Source organism: Taudactylus pleione, unplaced genomic scaffold (genome assembly GCF_031769625.1).
Source record: "Taudactylus pleione unplaced genomic scaffold, aTauple2 ptg001874l, whole genome shotgun sequence".
Taxonomy (NCBI): Eukaryota; Metazoa; Chordata; class Amphibia; order Anura; family Myobatrachidae; genus Taudactylus; species Taudactylus pleione.
In genome coordinates this window covers 962,501-979,090 of record NW_028286271.1, presented here as the reverse complement: position 1 = coordinate 979,090, position 16,590 = coordinate 962,501, and positions in this window count along the sequence as shown.

Sequence of the window (16,590 nt, the reverse complement as noted above, 5' to 3'; positions counted from 1 at the left end):
TTGGGCTGCAAAAGTAAGACTGTGTCAGTGAAGTGCTGCGGCAGTAACACGGTGTCACGGAAAGGCTCGGGGCTGCGGCAGCAAGACTGTGTCAGTGAAGGGCTGTGGGCTGCAGCAGTAAGACAGTGTCAGTGAAGGGCTGTGGGCTGCAGCACTAAGACTGTCAGTTAAGGGCTGTGGGCTGCGGCAGTAAGACTGTGTCAGTGAAAGGCTGTGGGCTGCAGCAGTAAGACTGTGTCAGTGAAGGGCTGTGGGCTGCAGCAGTAATAAAGTGTCAGTGAAAGTCTCTAGCCTGCAGAATTAAGACTGTGTTAGTGAAGGGCTGTGGGCTGCAGCAGTAAGACGGTGTCAGTGAAGGGCTGTGGGCTGCAGCAGTAAGACGGTGTCAATGAAGGGCTGTGGTCTGAGGCAGTAAGACAGTGTAAGTGAAAGGCTACGGGCTGCGGCAGTAAGACTGTGTCCGTTAAGGGCTGTGGGCTGTGGCAGTAAGACTGTATCAGTGAAGGGCTGTGGGCTGCAGCAGTAAGACTGTGATAGTGAAGGGCTGTGGGCTGCAGCAGTAAGACTGTGATAGTGAAGGGCTGTGGGCTGCGGCTGTAAGACGGTATCAATGAAGGGCTGTGGGCTGCGGCAGTAAGACGGTGTCTGTGAAAGGCTCCGGGCTGCGGCAGTAAGACTGTGATAGTGAAGGGCTGTGGGCTGCAGCAGTAAGACTGTGATAGTGAAGGGCTGTGGGCTGCGGCAGTAAGACTTTGTCAGTGAAGGGCTGTGGGCTGCGGCAGTCAGACTGTCAGTGAAGCGCTGTGGGCTGCGGCAGTAAGACTGTGATAGTAAATGTCTGTGGGCTGCAGCAGTAAGACTGTCAGTGAAGGGCTGTGGGCTGCAGCAGTAAGACTGTCAGTGAAGGGCTGTGGGCTGCAGCAGTAAGACTGTGTCAGTGAAGGGCTGTGGTCTGTGGCAGAAAGACTGTGATAGTGAAGGGCTGTGGGCTGCAGCAGTAAGACTGTGTCAGTGAAGGGCTGTGGGCTGCAGCAGTAAGACTGTCAGTGAAGGGCTGTGGACTGCAGCAGTAAGACTGTCAGTGAAGGGCTGTGGGCAGCAGCAATAAGACTGTGATAGTGAAGGGCTGTGGGCAGCGACAGTAAGACTGTGTCAGTGAACGGCTGTGGGCTGTGGCAGTAAGACTGTGTCAGTGAAGGGCTGTGGGCTGCGGCAGTAAGACGGTGTCAGTGAAGGGCTGTGGGCTGCGGCAGTAAGACTTTCAGTGAACGGCTGTGGGCTACGGCAGTAAGACTGTCAGTGAAGGGCTGTGGGCTGCAGCAGTAAGACGGTGTCAGTGAAGGGCTGTGGGCTGCAGCAGTAAGACGGTGTCAATGAAGGGCTGTGGTCTGCGGCAGTAAGACAGTGTAAGTGAAAGGCTACGGGCTGCGGCAGTAAGACTGTGTCCGTTAAGGGCTGTGGGCTGTGGCAGTAAGACTGTATCAGTGAAGGGCTGTGGGCTGCAGCAGTAAGACTGTGATAGTGAAGGGCTGTGGGCTGCAGCAGTAAGACTGTGATAGTGAAGGGCTGTGGGCTGCGGCTGTAAGATGGTATCAATGAAGGGCTGTGGGCTGCGGCAGTAAGACGGTGTCTGTGAAAGGCTTCGGGCTGCGGCAGTAAGACTGTGTACATGAAGGGCTGTGGCAGTAAGACTGTGTCAGTGAAGGGCTGTGGGCTACAGCAGTAAGACTGTGATAGTGAAGGGCTGTGGGCTGCGGCAGTAAGACTGTGTCAGTGATGGGCTGTGGGCTGCGGCAGTTAGACTGTCAGTGAAGGGCTGTGGGCTGCAGCAGTCAGACTGTCAGTGAAGGGCTTTGGGCTGCAGCAGTAAGACTGTGATAGTAAATGGCTGTGGGCTGCAGCAGTAAGACTGTCAGTGAAGGGCTGTGGGCTGCAGCAGTAAGACTGTCAGTGAAGGGCTGTGGGCTGCAGCAGTAAGACTGTGTCAGTGAAGGGCTGTTGGCTGCAGCAATCAGACTGTCAGTGAAGGGCTGCGGCCTGCGGCAGTAAGACGGTGTCAGTGAACGCCTGTGGGCTGCAGCAGTACTTTGGCACTACTTTTGTGCACAGTGATTGTGAAGGGCTGTGGATGGAGTGCAGCACTGCGATATGCTGCTTTATTCAGTTCAAGTACTTAGTTAAATTATTTAAGAAAAACTGAGTTGCAGCAGTGTGGTTCAGGAATTGTGTTGTAGATAATAACATTTATTAGTTGCCAGTGTGCCACTATTAATAGAAGTGATGTGCTTCACAGTGAAAGTAAAAACATAAAAGGTGTGTGTTGTTCAGGTTTAGCATTCTTTTGTAAAATTATTACATTTATTAGGTGCCAGTGTGCGACCATTTAATAGGAGCATTGTTAGTCACAGTGTGTTGTCAAAAAAAGTTAGTAATACTTGTGAATGTTCAGGCAGTGGCACTGTATTGAAAACATAATATTTAATAAGTGCCGTGCCACCATTAGTAGAAGTGCTATGAATTGCAGTGTGTTTTCAAAAATAGTTAAAACCTGTATGTGTTCATGCAGTGTTACTGTGTTAAACAATAACATTAGTAGGGGCTATGCCACCATTACTAGTAGCGCTGTAAATCTGAGTGTGTTGTAAAAAAAAAAAGAAAATTAATAAAACTTTTGTGTGTTCAAGCACTGGCACTGTGTTAAAAAATAATGTTCAGTAGGTGCCGTGCCACCTTCCATTAATGAAAGTGCTGTGAGTCGATATGGATCACGATCAGTCGATAGAAAAACAAGAGCAGAAACCAAGTACTAGTGCTGTGGATTCTGCCAGTCATGATGATACTTGTACTTCAACAACTACTAAAGCCAGTGCTCAAGGGCATAGAGTGTTTAAGACATAAAAAATATATATTTCACAATGTTGAAGAAAAAAACTTTTCCTTAAAATAGGGAAAGATTCCTGCTGAAAAATATAAATTTGTCAACATGCCATACACTCCACACAGTGACAAGGAAAGGCTTATGCCTTGGCCTTTATTTGTGAGTGGTGGTCATGCAACTGCTGTTTTATGCAATAGAATGCCTAATGCAGAGGAAGGGCCAAACACAGTCAGGTATCATCTTCTGTAACCTCACATGATGATGCAACACCTTCTCACTCAGAGTCTAGGGGGTATATTTAATAAACTGAGAGGGTTTAGAAGTATAGGTGTTGCCCATAGCAACAAATCAGATTCTTCCTTACACTTAACTGGCACCATCTAGAAGATAATAGCTACAATGTGATTAGTTGCTATGGGCATGTTATGATTACCAGTGACCACTCCTGGTAAGTGAGGGGAATATAAAGCTATATGCTTGTGGCACCTGTAATGGAAATGGGTTAAAATTGTGTTTATAGCTCCGTTGTGGAGATGCAATATTGGTGGGTTCCATTCCAAAATCAGAATGCCTTGCAGTGGAAATTAAACTATCTTTCACTACCTTAACCTGTCTGGCAGCTCTGGTTCATCCATCTTCTCTCCAGAGAGTCAGTCCGGGCTATGGTTGGAGAGCTGTTTGCTTTAGCAGGGCCCTTGCTGTCTGCTCCACATGGGTCGCTGGCATCTGGCTGTGAACAGCCAATGGTGGTGGTGATGACGTCAGCAAAGAGACATGGAAGAATTAATTCTATATGATTTCTCTGCAATGAGAAAACCTCTGAAGAAGTTGATCCTCCCTGGACAGGCAGTGTCTTGAGTCGGTATTTACTTTTCATGCAGGAGATCACATGGTCTGTAAGTCGCCACACCTGTAGTTACTCCAGTGTACAAGGCTATATATCTCTGCAACTGCTGGCCATACAGCTCCCAAACCATAGCCCAGACTGTCTCTCTGGAGAGAAGACGGATGAACCGGGGCTGCCAGACAAGGTAAGGTAGGGAAAGTTAGTTTCATTTCCACCACAAGGCACAGTGATTTTGGAATGGAACCCACCAATATTACATCTCCACAAAGGAGCTATAAACACAATTTTAACCCATTTCTTTTACAGGTGCCACAAACATATAGCTTTATATTCCCATCATTGACCATATTTAGAACTCATTATTTCATTGTATAGTTCTATTTAACTCAGTGAGCTGCTGCACATACCAGAGCGTGGAGTTACCTTCTTTGATAACTCCTGGCGAGCCATCTAGAACCCAGGCTATGAGGTCTTCCACCAATAACAACCTCCCATTGTTCCCTTAGACATAAATCGCTCATCGGTACTTAGGCGGCCACCTGGACTTACTGCTCGGAGTAGTAGCAGCTTACAGATGTTTCAACTGGAATACTGAGATGAGAAGGAGTCTTGTACAGGATGAGCAAATTATATAGTTGGAGAGATGCAGCTTGGTAACTGATGGTGTGAAGTATGCCAATGGTGTGGCTACTGTAATGATGGTGTGGCAAATATGCTGATGATGCAGCAAATGTGCTGATGGTGCGGCTTGTGTGCCAATGGTGTGGCAATAACCATTGGTAGACAGTCAAACAGAAATGCTGTGGCTTTGAGAGCCGATGGTGCAGGAAATGTGCCGATGGTGCTGCAAATGTGCCAATGATGCGGCTTGTGTGTTGATGGTGTGGCAATAGCAATTGGTAGACAGTTAATGGTTATGCTGTGGCTTTGAGATTCGAAGGTGCAGCAAATGTGCCGATGATCTGCTGCTTGTGTGCCGGTGGTGCAGCAATAGGTGGTGGTAGATAATTAAAAGTAAATGCTGTGGCTTGGAGAGCCGATTGCAGCACGGAGGTGTAGATGTGACTTAGAAGCCATAGAAGAAGCTGGAGAGCCGCAAACAGCATGGAAGCTGTTGGTGCAGCAAATGTGACGAAGGTGAGGCAAGAGCTGACGGTAGAGAAGTAAGTAGTTGGTGCTACGGTTTGGGGAGCCAATGGCAGCATGGTGGTGTAGGGAAGCTGGAGAGCAGGAGGTATCATGGAAGCCACTTTGGGAAGGCCAAAATCTGCACCACGAGGATGAGCAGAACGCTGACCATGCAGCCAAGCCGATGGGACTCACAGATACACTATAGTTGGCAAGGTGGCAAAAGTCCAGTGTGTACAAATAGAGGGAAGCACCAATCATGCTGCACTGTGGATGACACATCACTTCCTGAGGCGTGCCGATCGCCTAGTGACAAGAGAAACTGGAGTAACCCCGTCCTGACTGGGTAAACTGCTTGAAGGAAACAAGTTGTGACCTCGACTTGTAACAGGGCAACAGCTTGACTTCTAAAAACTCTCACTTTAGTAAATATACCCCACGAAGAGGTGTCAAATGTAAAAAAGGCAAATCAGTGCAGAATAAAATCACTTCAGCTGAAGAACAACCTATGTGTTCAGAGACATTTATGGTACTATACTGAGGGAAGCCACCTTCCACCATTTCTGCACCCTCTGTAATTGTAAGGATAAGCAGCACAAATAAAGATGGTAACATTGAAAATGAGGATGCTTCTCTGTAAGTGGAACTGGATTTATCTGATGCCATTAATGTGGATATTGATGATGAAGATCTGGCAGCAGTTCTTGCCCTTGCTAAGAAGAAGGCAATTGTCATGCCTGGGCATAAGACCAAAAAATCCACCTCTTATGTGTAGAATTGACTGTGAAACAATCATTTGCAAGAGGAAGGAAGTATGAAAGCTGCCATCCATTTGTACAGCGGATCGCTGAAGACATGATGGCTATGATATTATTAGATATGCATCCAAAATTTGCCGTTAATGCCTCTAGTTTTAGACAGTTACTACAGTATAATTGATTTCATGTTCCCCCGCTACCAAATTCCATCTCTATTCTATTTTAGCAGAATAGAAATTCCTTGCCTGTAACGGGAGGTTAAAGAAAATAATGTTTGGCCTACAGAATGCATTATACGCACTGTCCACTTAACCACATATATGTGGACAAGTGATACTGATCAAATGAAAGACTATATGACTTTGAAATCCCACTGGGTGGGTGTATCACCTTCAGCCGCAGGAACAGCAGAAGAATCTAATACACAAAGCCAGATTATTCCCAGGCAGGCTACTTTCTGTATCACCGGCTTCATTAACAGGCATACTGGTTGTCAAATTAAGGGACGTGATAGCAAAATGTCTTACCCCACTAGGATTCTCCTCAGGAGTTATCATTACTGATAATGCAAGTAATATTGGGGCAGCACAGATGTTGTAATGGTGAGTGTTACTGCCTCACAGCAATGAGGTCATGGGTTCAATTCCCACCATTACCCTAACTGTGTGGAGTTTTATATTCTCCCTGTGCTTGCGTGGGTTTCCTCCAGGTGCTCCAGTTTCCTACCACACTCTAAAAATATACTGTTAGGTTAATTGGCTCCCAGCAAAAATTAACCCTAGTGTGTATGTGTGTGAGCATGTGGCAGCAAACATAGGAACTCATTCAGACCCACTCACTAGATGCGTACGCTCTCACCTAGGGCCTGATTCTGACCCGGTTGCTGCTGCTGCCCGGCAAAGCTGTGGGAGACCACCCACAGCTGGTGCAAGCGGGCAGGAGACCATCGCGATAAACGCGACCATCGGCCTTGCGACGAGACCCGACGGTAGTCCACTACTGACATCAGTAGTGGTCAGTAAGACCTCCCTACAAATGCCAGGCGTTCCTAAGGGAACACCTGTGTTTGTCCAGCCACACCCCCCTATCTGCCCATAAAACAGGATGAGCTGTCACTCACCATCGACAGCCGCCCTGTCTTGTTGCAAACCCTGTAGCGACTGAATTCAGTCGCTCAGTGGGGCTCACGCATGTGCATGCCAGACATGCGCATGCGCAGTGTAGAAACATCATGCCGCTTGCGAGCGCACAGCTAGCGAGCATCTCTGAATCAGCTGCCTAGCGTATGCAAATCCAACACACACCCAGCAAGGCAGGTGATTTGTCTTGGCGTGTGATCTCTTTGTGTATGCAGATGCTCACCAGCCTCTCTTAAGATGCCCATTTGCGCACGTCATCTCCAGGAAGTGTATGCAACCATCGGTACATAGGGTACCATCGGAAGTGAAGCAAGCACTGCAATCACTTCAGTGTGAAAAACAACCATTTGATGTGTACTATGACACTGCCTGCTAATTATGCACGACTCTAAAATGGCGTTAATGCCTGCGTTCGCACCTCCAGCCCCTATTACCACCCACAAATGTCATCTCCTGTCACTCACTCTGCTGAGCTGTCTATGCGCATCAAGTGAATGCTTCCTGATCTCTATACTGGTTCACGCACGTGCATTGCAACGTGTATGCATGCACAGAATGTGAAAATCGGCCAGCTACGAGCAAACGCATACTAGTGAGCAAGTCTGAATCAGGTCCATAGAGTGTAAGCTCCACTGGGGCAGGGACTGATGTGAATGGCCAAATATTCTCTGTAAAGTGCTGCAGAATATGGGCCTGATTCAGAGCTGAACGTTCTGACCAGAGCGCTCGCTCTGAATCAGGGCCCTCCTCCATGAAAATGGAGTGGCCTCCTGGCCGCTCGTATAGCTGTGGGTGACCACCCACAGCATATGCGAGCGGCCAAAAAGATGGTCACGATGGTCAGGACCATCGCGACCATCGGACTTGCGACAGAGACCATGCGGTAGGGTCTCCCTGCCACAAGCCCTGGAGTGATTTTGGCTCTATCAGAGCCAAAATCACTCCCACTGACATCACTAGTGATGTCAGTGGGGCCGGCTTCAGACGGTAGGTGTTCCCATGGGAACGCCTCCGTCTGGCAGGCACGCGCCTGGCACGCCGACCAAAGGGGGCGTGCTGTCAATCAACATCGACAGCACGCCCCCTTTGGTGCGAGACCCGGAGCGATGGAAAGCCCGTCGCTCCCCGGGTCTCGCGCATGCGCACGACAGTGGCGAACATCGACCCGCTTGCGAGCGTCCTGACGCTCACGAGCAGGTCTGAATGACCCCCTATGTGTACACTATATTAATAACTGGTAATAAATAATAATTGTTAGAAAATTACAACTGGGTGAATTGGAACATGTCCCATGTTTTGTGCACACATTTAACTTGGTGGTACATATATATTTTTTTAAAAGACATGTGTGTGTAGAAGATGCTGTCTGTGGCCTGAACAAATTTTTGGCCATTTTCGGCATTCAGCAACTGCATGTAGAAGATTGCAGGACCAGCAAGAACAGTTTTACGGTCTAATTCAGACCTGATCGCTAAGCTGCGCTCGCACGATTGCAAAAGGGGCCGGTTATGCAAAACTCGCGATCACACTGTGTGGTGTAAGGATGTCCTCTATGTCTTAGAGAGCGACGGCAGTGACTATAAAACCACCCACATTTCACTTGTAGCACGTCATCTCCAGGAAGTGTATGATTAATCAGGAACATCGAGTGCCTTCGGAGCTGCACGCAATGCTTGTGGTAGACCTTACCCTACCGCAAACACTGTGATCAGTTCAGGCTAAAATACAACCAAGTGACATGTACAATGACGCTACTTTGCTAGTTATGCATGCCCATTAAACTCTGTTTTCACGCTCAGACACGCCGGCGTTCGTATATCCACTCCCCCGTTCACAAGTACCTTCCCCTGTTACCACCCACAAACAGCGCTATCTGTTACTCAAACTAGAGTCCAGTCTGTGTAAAGCAAGCGCACAATTTCTGATCAAAATGACTGGCTTGTGCACGCGCACTGCGAACCACATGCATGTGCAAACGTGAGATTATCGGCAAGAGCTTGCGAGCGCAGCTTAGCGACAGGGTCTGAATAACTCCCTTAGTTCTAAGACATCATTAATTTGCAACACATTTTTAACCAAAAATAATATGGTGTCTCACAAAATATAAAAGAAAATTAACATAATTATGGAGCATATATTTGGTAAACTGAACAAGAAGAAACAGGGCAACATCAACATTTGAATTTTATTATTCATATGGGAAAGATTTCTGGACTGCACAACCTGACTATATATACAATGGGAGGTGCTACCTGATGAGACTAATTGCAGGCACAGAAACAGACAAATCTCAGGTGCACAACTCCAAATTATTAATAATATATATAAATGCAATAAAATTTTGCAATCAATAGAGGTTTTTAGCATAATCATGGCCAAGGTTATGGGCCCACCCACCATATCCAGGTAACCTCTTTCGAGTAGGTCCCTAACATACTAGGGTTCAAATCCAGAGCGCAGGACCCCCCAAAACTGGCCCAGCCAAGCCGCCCCAGGGCACCACCATAGTAAGAAAAGTGCAGTGTAAAGAGATAGGGCCTGAGTCAGAGCCGGACGCTATTTGCGCTCGCTCGTTCAGAAAAAGGGGCCGGCTATTTAAATTGAGCGCTCGCTCTTTGCGGTCTGTTGACGCCTCTATGTCTGAGCGAGCGAACGAAATATGCGCTCGCTATTTTGTAAAGACGCCCCCTGGCCGCTCGCATCCTACGTCATCTCCGCTATTTATTTGATTAATCGAGTACAACGAAAGGCGTCTGAACTGCTCGCAGTGCTTGTGGTTGGATTTTCCTACCGCAATCATGCGAACAGTTCAGGCTAAGAAACAACCAAGTGACATGGCCGATGACGCTGCTTTGTAAATTATGCACATCCTTAAAACGCCCGTTTTGACCGTTTGGCACGCCTGCGTTCGGATCTCCACTCCCCGTTTTCAAGCACCTTCCCCTGTTACCACCCACAAACGCCTCATTCTGTCACTCAAATTAGCAGGCACTCGCTATTTTGCGAGCACACAATTTCCGACCGCAATGACTGGTTCGCGCATGCGTATTACAACTAGGGGTGTGCACCGGCCACTTTTCGTGTTTTGGTTTTGGATCTGGATCTTTCTTCGTGTTTTGGATCTGGATTGGTTTTGCCAAAACCACCCTTCCGTGTTTTGGGTTCTGGGTTTTGTGTTTTGGATCTGTATTTTTTTGAAAAAAAGCATAAAAACAGCTAAAATCACAGAATTTGTAGGTTTTTCTGCTCCTATGCTATTATTAACCTCAATAACCTTAATTTCCACTCATTTCCAGTCTATTCTGAATACCTCACACCTCACAATAGTGTTTTTATGTCCAAAAGGTTGCACCGAGGTAGCTGGATGACTATGCTAAGCGACACGAGTGGGCGGCACAAACACGTGACCCATCTAGGCATGAAACTGCAGTGGCAGACAGGATGGCATTGAAAAACTAGGCCCCAAACTGTACATAATGCAAAGAAAAAAAAGAGGTGCAAGATGGAATTGTCCTTGGGCCCTCCCACCCACCCTTATGTTGTATAAACAGGACATGCACACTTTAACAAACCAATCATTTCAGCGCCAGGGTCTGCCACACAACTGTGGCTGAAATGATTGGTTCGTTTGGGCCCCCACAAAACAAGCTGGCAATTAATCTGTCCCTGCACAAACTGGCTCTACGGAGGCAAGAAGTCGTCCTCATCCTCCTCATCCACAGATTCCTCACCCTCTTCAGTGTTATGTACATCCTCATCCTCACAGAGTATTAATTCGTCCCTGCTGGAACCACAGGTCCCTCTGTACGTTCTGGAGGCTGGTCTCCCTGGAAGAGTTGATCATTCATTTTATGAACATCATCTTCTCCACATTTTGTGGAAGCAACCTCCTACGCCTTTCGCTAACAAGGTTCCCGGCTGCACTAAACACTCTTTCGGAGTACACACTGGAGGGGGGGCAACTCAGGTAAAATAGAGCCAGTTTGTACAGGGACCTCCAAATTGCTTCTTTTTCCTGCCAGTACAGGTACGGACTGTCTGACATGCCTACTTGGATGCTGTCACCGATGTAATCCTTTAACAGACAGACGCACGCTTGTCGCTGCTGCTTTGAGGATTCAAGTGCGGCTACAGCCCACACAATTCACAAAGACAGAAAAAAAAAAAGAATATTTTTATTGTTTGTGGAGCACACTTTGAGGGTTACACCACCCTCTAACAGACAGACGCACGCTTGTCGCTGCTGCTTTGAGGATGCAAGTGCGGCTACAGCCCACACAATTCACAAAGACAGAAAAAAGAAGAAGAATATTTTTATTCTTTGTGTAGCACACTTTGAGGGTGTCACCACCCTTTAACAGACAGACGCACGCTTGTCGCTGCTGCTTTAAGGATGCAGGTGCGGCTACAGCCCACACATTTCACAAAGACCAAAAAAAAAAGAACAATATTTTAATTGTTTGTGTAGCACACTTTGAGGGTGTCACCACCCTTTAACAGACAGACGCACGCTTGTCGCTGCTGCTTTAAGGATGCAGGTGCGGCTATAGCCCACACAATTCACAAAGACAGAAAAAAGAAGAATATTTTTATTGTTTGTGTAGCACACTTTGAGGGTGTCACCACCCTTTAACAGACAGACGCACGCTTGTCGCTGCTGCTTTGAGGATGCAAGTGCGGCTACATCGCACACAAGTCACAAACACATAAAAAAAATAGTTTTTTATTTTTTGGAGCACTTCGTGAGTTACACCACCCTTTAACAGACAGACGCACGCTTGTCGCTGCTGCTTTAAGGATGCAGGTGCGGCTACAGCCCACACAATTCACAAAGACAGAAAAAAGAAGAAGAATATTTTTATTGTTTGTGTAGCACACTTTGAGGGTGTCACCACCCTTTAACAGACAGACGCACGCTTGTCGCTGCTGCTTTGAGGATGCAAGTGTGGCTACATCGCACACAAGTCACAAACACATTAAAAAAAAAATTTTGATTTTTTTGGAGCACTTTGAGAGTTACAACACCGTTTAACAGACAGACGCATGCTTGTCGCTGCTGCTTTGAGGATGCAAGTGCGGCTACAGCCCACACAATTCACAAAGACAGAAAAAAAAAGAACAATATTTTAATTGTTTGTGTAGCACACTTTGAGGGTGTCACCACCCTTTAACAGACAGACGCACGCTTGTCGCTGCTGCTTTAAGGATGCAGGTGCGGCTACAGCCCACACAATTCACAAAGACAGAAAAAAGAAGAAGAATATTTTTATTGTTTGTGTAGCACACTTTGAGGGTGTCACCACCCTTTAACAGACAGACGCACGCTTGTCGCTGCTGCTTTGAGGATGCAAGTGTGGCTACATCGCACACAAGTCACAAACACATTAAAAAAAAATTTTTGATTTTTTGGAGCACTTTGAGAGTTACAACACCCTTTAACAGACAGACGCACGCTTGTCGCTGCTGCTTTGAGGATGCAAGTGCGGCTACAGCCCACACAATTCACAAAGACAGAAAAAAAAAGAACAATATTTTAATTGTTTGTGTAGCACACTTTGAGGGTGTCACCACCCTTTAACAGACAGACGCACGCTTGTCGCTGCTGCTTTAAGGATGCAGGTGCGGCTACAGCCCACACATTTCACAAAGACAGAAAAAAAAAGAACAATATTTTAATTGTTTGTGTAGCACACTTTGAGGGTGTCACCACCCTTTAACAGACAGACGCACGCTTGTCGCTGCTGCTTTGAGGATGCAGGTGGAATCTAGATGGGATTTGGAACCGAGGACACACTACCTCCATCAATTGTCTAAATCCCACTGCACTAATGTCGGATACCGGACGCACGTCTAACACCAACATAGCAGTCAAGGCCTCAGTTATACGTTTTGCTTCAGGATGACTGCTGTCGTACTTCATCCTCATCGCTAGGGACTGTTGGAGGGTCAATTGTTTAGTAAAAGTAGTGATGTTCCTACTTCCTCTCTGGGATGATGAACAACTCCCAGCAGCAGCAACAGCACTAGTAGGAAGTGGTTCTTGATCTTTCCCTATTTTATTTTTATCAGAGAAAGTTTGGTCCTCCATTTATGTTATATTGATATATATACGTGCGGCTAAAGCGCACACAAACACAGAAAATATTTTTTTATTTTTGCTGGAGAGTAGTGCACTTTGTGGGTTACACCACCCTTTAAGAAATGAGCCAGCCGGCTCTTTACTTATGGGACACAGGCGCACGCTTGGCGCTGCTCCTTTGTTGATGCACGTGCAGCCACAGTGCACACAAGTCACAAACACAGAAAATATATATTTTTTTGGTTTGGAGTGTACTTTGGGGGTTACAGAACCCTTTAACGGTCAAGCCAGCCGGCCCTTTACTTATGACACAGGCGCACGCTTGGCACTACTTTGTTGATGCACGTGCGGCTACTGCGCACACAATTCACAAACACAGAAAATAAAATTTTTTTTGGTTTGGACTGGAGTGTACTTTGGGGGTTACAGCACCCTTTAACGGTCAAGCCAGCCGGCCCTTTACTTATGACACAGGCGCACGCTTGGCACTACTTTGTTGATGCACGTGCGGCTACTGCGCACACAATTCACAAACACAGAAAATAAAAATTTTTTTGGTTTGGACTGGAGTGTACTTTGGGGGTTACAGCACCCTTTAACGGTCAAGCCAGCCGGCCCTTTACTTATGACACAGGTGCACGCTTGGCACTACTTTGTTGATGCACGTGCGGCTACTGCGCACACAATTCACATACACAGAAAATAATTTTTTTTTTGGTTTGGACTGGAGTGTACTTTCGGGGGTTACAGCACCCTTTAACGGTCAAGCCAGCCGGCCCTTTACTTATGACACAGGCGCACGCTTGGCACTACTTTGTTGATGCACGTGCGGCTACTGCGCACACAATTCACAAACACAGAAAATAAAAATTTTTTTGGTTTGGACTGGAGTGTACTTTGGGGGTTACAGCACCCTTTAACGGTCAAGCCAGCCGGCCCTTTACTTATGACACAGGCGCACGCTTGGCACTACTTTGTTGATGCACGTGCGGCTACTGCGCACACAATTCACAAACACAGAAAATAAAAATTTTTTTGGTTTGGACTGGAGTGTACTTTGGGGGTTACAGCACCCTTTAACGGTCAAGCCAGCCGGCCCTTTACTTATGACACAGGCGCACGCTTGGCACTACTTTGTTGATGCACGTGCGGCTACTGCGCACACAATTCACAAACACAGAAAATAAATTTTTTTTTGGTTTGGACTGGAGTGTACTTTTGGGGGTTACAGCACCCTTAACGGTCAAGCCAGCCGGCCCTTTACTTATGACACAGGCGCACGCTTGGCACTACTTTGTTGATGCATGTGCGGCTACTGCGCACACAATTCACAAACACAGAAAATAATTTTTTTTTTGGTTTGGACTGGAGTGTACTTTCGGGGGTTACAGCACCCTTAACGGTCAAGCCAGCCGGCCCTTTACTTATGACACAGGCGCACGCTTGGCACTACTTTGTTGATGCACGTGCGGCTACTGCGCACACAATTCACAAACACAGAAAATAATTTTTTTTTTGGTTTGGACTGGAGTGTACTTTTGGGGGTTACAGCACCCTTAACGGTCAAGCCAGCCGGCCCTTTACTTATGACACAGGCGCACGCTTGGCACTACTTTGTTGATGCACGTGCGGCTACTGCGCACACAATTCACAAACACAGAAAATATTTTTTTTTTTGGTTTGGACTGGAGTGTACTTTCGGGGGTTACAGCACCCTTAACGGTCAAGCCAGCCGGCCCTTTACTTATGACACAGGCGCACGCTTGGCACTACTTTGTTGATGCACGTGCGGCTACTGCGCACACAATTCACAAACACAGAAAATAATTTTTTTTTGGTTTGGACTGGAGTGTACTTTCGGGGGTTACAGCACCCTTTAATGGTCAAGCCAGCCGGCCCTTTACTTATGACACAGGCGCACGCTTGGCACTACTTTGTTGATGCACGTGCGGCTACTGCACACACAATTCACAAACACAGAAAATATATTATTTTTTTAGCACTTGGGGGGAGCACCCCTGATGGACAGAGCACCCCCTGGACAACACTACAGCACCTCTTTAGGACTGGGACACTGCACAGGACTTTGGAGTGGACACAGCCCCTATGGAGAACTGACTGCACAACACAGTCCAGCCAGCCCCTATGGACTTTGAAGTAGTGGACACAGCCCCTATTAACAACAGCAGCACAGCACAACACAGCCAGCCCCTATGGACTTTGAAGTAGTGGACAACAGCAGCACTACACTACACTACACTACACAGCCCTAACTCCCACCCTCCCTCTTCACTGTCCACAGCCGAGTGAGAAAATGGCGCCGACGTGGGTACCTTATATAGGATCCAAAACCCGCGAGACTCGGAAGGCGGGATGATGACGTTTTGCCTCGATTTCAGATCCGAGTCAGGCGGGAAAAGTCGAGCATGACTCGGATCGGACTCGGATCGGGGGGGCTCGGGGGGGTTCGGATTTCAGAAATCCGAACCCGCTCACCCCTAATTACAACCCATACGCATGCGCAGTTGTGCGAACATCGCTCGGAGCGAACGAGCGGCCACTTACGAGCGGCTCTGAATCAGGCCCATAGTTAGGAGCAGCTGCAGCTGCATATAAAGAATGAAAATAAAAAAGTGAAGTACATATATATTAAACACACACAGTGAAGTGTTAAAATGTGTTATAAAGGAAAATGTGTTATAATGCGGTGCCCTGAGTCAGATTAACCAACACAATCCAGGGGGACACACACCCCAAAAATGAACCAAAGTTGCACTACAGTATATAATTTGTAGGACTAACTAGAATTGTGCCTAATACAGTGTGCATATAATTTTATTGCATTTATATATATTATTAATAATTTGGAGTTGTGCACCTGAGATTTGTCTGTTTCTGTGCCTGTATTTTATTATTCAAACAATTAATCAATCAAGCGATCAATTAATTGTGTGATTTGCATTCGATTTTCATTCGATTTCGCATTTGGAGATTTACTAAATGCAAAATCGAATGTCAAATCGAACATAAAACCGAATTTCACTCAAACTCCACTCAAAATCGAACATCAGAAGAAAAAAAATATTGGTACTTTTACACAGACTAACACACAAATCTCTTATTTACTAATATTCGATTTGAAATTGAACACAAATTCGATCTTCAAATCCCCAAATAAATAGAAATGTTATATGCTTTCGATTTTAGCATGAGCAGGTCTGACTGACACAAATGCATGCACAGATCAATGAGATTCGTGCATGCATTTGTGTGTAAAAAGCTTAAAAATAAAAATTACGTGGGGCCCTCCCTAAAACTACAACCAGCCCTGGACTTTTCAGAGCCAGTCCAGGTTGGTGAATGGGTTCCCCTGGCTGTGGCATTGGGCCTGATTCAGAGCCGAACGCTCTGATCAGAGCGCTCGCTCTGAATCAGTGCCCTCCTCCATGAAAATGGAGCGGCCTCCTGGCCACTCGCATAGCTGTGGGTGACCACCCACAGCATATGCGAGCGTCCATGATGATGGTCGCGATGGTCTTGACCATCGCGACCATCAGGCTTGCGATGGAGACCCTGCGGTAGGGTCTCGCTGCCGCAAGCCCTGGAGTGATTTTGGCTCTATCAGAGCCAAAATCACTCCCACTGACATCACTACTGATGTCAGTGGGGCCGGCTTCAGACGGTAGGCATTCCCATGGGAACGCCTCCGTCTGGCAGGCACGCCCCTGGCACGCCCACCAAAGGGGGCGTGCTGTCAATCA